Here is a 2,989-nt window from a genome sequence, read left to right as displayed (position 1 = left end):
TTCAGCTTCTTGAATGCTTATTTTCTTGTCTTTCACAATATTATGAAAGTTTTCTTCTAACAACTCTTCAACTATTTTTTCTGTGCTTTTGTTTGCTTCATCCTATTCTGGAATTCTGGTCTTCCATACTTTATTCTTCTTCACGGTGTCCCACATAAATCTTAGGTTTCTTTGAATTTTTTCCTTCTTTTCTCTGATTGTTCTTCTAGTTTACCAGTATTAAGAGATTTATCTTCAAGCTCACTGATTTGGACTTTCATTGACTCAAATCTATTTTTTTGTCCTTTTGATGTACTGTCCATTCCTGAAATCTTAGTATTATTAATCTTCTGGATTTATATTCACAGATTTTGTATTGCCTCCAATTCTTAATCTATTTTGTTTGTGTATTCCTATTGTGTTTTCCTGAATTCTGCCTCATTTTCCTTGAAGTTTCTGTCAATCACTTGAAGGTATTTAAATATCATTCTCTTGAATTCTTCTTCATGGAGTTCTAATGCCTTTGGTTCTTCAAAATGTTTTTTTATCTGTATCTTTTGGTTACTTATTTGAGCTATTCTGTCTTGTTTCTTCAAGTGAACAGCAATTTTTGCTCCTGAGACATTGTGGTGTTGTTGTATTTGTATTTAATTGATGATTATATGTTGATTTATTCTACATACTCACCAATTACCTCCTGGTGGGTGGTATTAGAGAATGGAAGTATGTGCACTGTTCTCTGGGCATCATTCATGCAGTTTAGTTTAGGAGGGTTTTGTTGATGTTGCTTGCTGTTGTCGCCAGGTGTGTAGCAGCTGTTATTGATTCGTACCTAGTGGTGTAACTGCAGAGGCTCTGACTGGCTGGGTCATATGGACATTGTCGCTAATCCCCGTTGCAAGAAAAGAAAAGACACACACAGGAAAACAAAACAAAAAACAAACAAATAGCAGGGAAAAAAGAAAATAGCAAAGGAGAAAGAAAAAGTAGGAAAAAAACAAAACAAAACAATAACCAAAAATAGAAAAGAGGGAGAGAAGACAAGAAATAAAAGAAAAACCACAGAAATGAAAAATAAGGGAGAAATAAAAAGAAAGAAAAGTCACTAAACACAATTAGTGAGACATATGCGTGAAAGAAAAGAGAAAGGGACCAGAGAGTAATAAAGAAAAATCAAGAGCAAAATAAGTAAATAAATTGTTGTTGTTGTTGTTGTTAAGTGCCGTCGAGTCGTTTTCGACCCATAGCGACCCTGTACAGGGTTTCCGAGGCTGTAAATCTTTACAGGAGCAGAATGCCTCATCTTTCTCCCGCGGAGCGCCTGGTAGTTTCGAACTGCTGGCCTTAAGCTTCACAGTCCGATTCGTAACCACTACGCTACCAGAGCTCCTTATGAATAAATAAATAAATAAATAAAAAGAGAGAGCGAGAGAGAAAGAGGATGAAGCAAGGGGAAGGAGAAATCGGAATAGAAGAAAGGAAAATGAAGGCAGAGATACAAATGATAAAAATCAAAGGAAGGTAAGAGAGGAAGAAGGGGGAGAAAGAATAAACAAAAACAAGGAAAGGGTAGACTCAGAAGGCAGACTCACAGGGCCAACTCTGAGCGGAGAAAACTCTGGGGGTTCCTGCCAGCCAAGGCATTCACATGGTGAGTGGGCAAGGCAATAAGTCCTAGATAGAGTTCTGATAGGCCTAGGTGTTTTCTGTTCCGGGCACTCAATTTGGAAACAGTTCATGGAGACCCTAAAGAAGCTAGGATCAAAGTTTTTCCATCTCAGGATGCAGCTGTGGTTGAGAGTTCTCATTAATCCAGAATTGGCTAGAGATGTCTCTGCTGGTGTGGAGCTGGCCACAACTGAATCTACTTACTGGGGTTGGTGTGGATAGCTTCCTACTCACTTTGATGTGGCTCACAACTGCATGGTTCTTCACTATGTGGCCAGTGGAGAACAGGGGCTTTGCTAGTTATGTATGTGGGTGGAGCTGGCCATTACTCTAGCCTCCAGGCTAATGGGGGTACAAAGAAAAAGAATCATCCCTTTCTCTACACATCAAGTTGCCCTCTGCCTTCAAAAAGCTGACCACGAAAGTTCAAAATAGTTGTGTCACACTTGGTTGCTGGTTGCTGGCCAGCCAGTACAAGTTACCTGTCTCCCCCTACTCCATTCCCACATCTGTCCAGCGTTTTCACCTAGTGAGGGCTAGTGCAGGGCTGGCCAGGCCCAGCTCCGCAGGTTTGAAGCAGGGCTCACCTGAATTCTTACACCTTGGTTGGTGCGGAGACTTCCTGTCCCCTTTGATGAAGCTCCCCACTGCATGTCTCTGTCCCTGGGAGAGTGGGGACCAGTCACACCTCTGATCATCAGGGGCATGTCAAGAACTAGAAAAAAATTTACCTTTATCTCTTTGAGTCACTGGTATGCCTCTGGACCACCAAGCCTCTGTCTTATCTCTAAAGCCACGCATGAAAATTTAAGATGGCCACACTGTATCTGGTCTACCAGTCTATCTCCTTTTTTCTGCCATGTCTGTTCAGCTTCATCTCCTAGGAAGCATTCAGTCCACTTTTCTAGCCTTCTAGCTGAAGCTCAGGGCTCTAGGACTATCATCTGCATTGGTCTCATTTGGTTTTCCCTATCTTTGTTCTAGAAGTGTAACATTTCTGTCTCGACCACCATCATGCCACCTCCTTTCTTGTATCAGAAAATTCTGATTTTCTTTTTTTTTTTTTTTTAGTTTTGATAAGTTATTGGAATTGTACTTCTCTCTGAGAAAGATGTGAACCTGAATTCGTTAAGGGAAGCGTTAAAGGATAAATGAATCTCCTTCTTTGATAATTTCTCTCATATTAATTTGCTTTCTGCTAAAAAGAAAGACCAAAAGAAGGCTGCCTTTAAGGGTGTTTACTGTTCCCAGGCCCTGAACCCTTTCAACACCAAAGTTGTACCATGTACTGAGAAAGGCTCAGGTTAATGGCAAGGTTTGTTTTTACCATCATTTGCAATGT

Source organism: Chrysochloris asiatica, unplaced genomic scaffold, assembly GCF_000296735.1.
Source record: "Chrysochloris asiatica unplaced genomic scaffold, ChrAsi1.0 scaffold00170, whole genome shotgun sequence".
Taxonomy (NCBI): Eukaryota; Metazoa; Chordata; class Mammalia; order Afrosoricida; family Chrysochloridae; genus Chrysochloris; species Chrysochloris asiatica.
The sequence above is the reverse complement of the archived record's forward strand: the minus strand, read 5'-3'. Positions refer to the sequence as shown.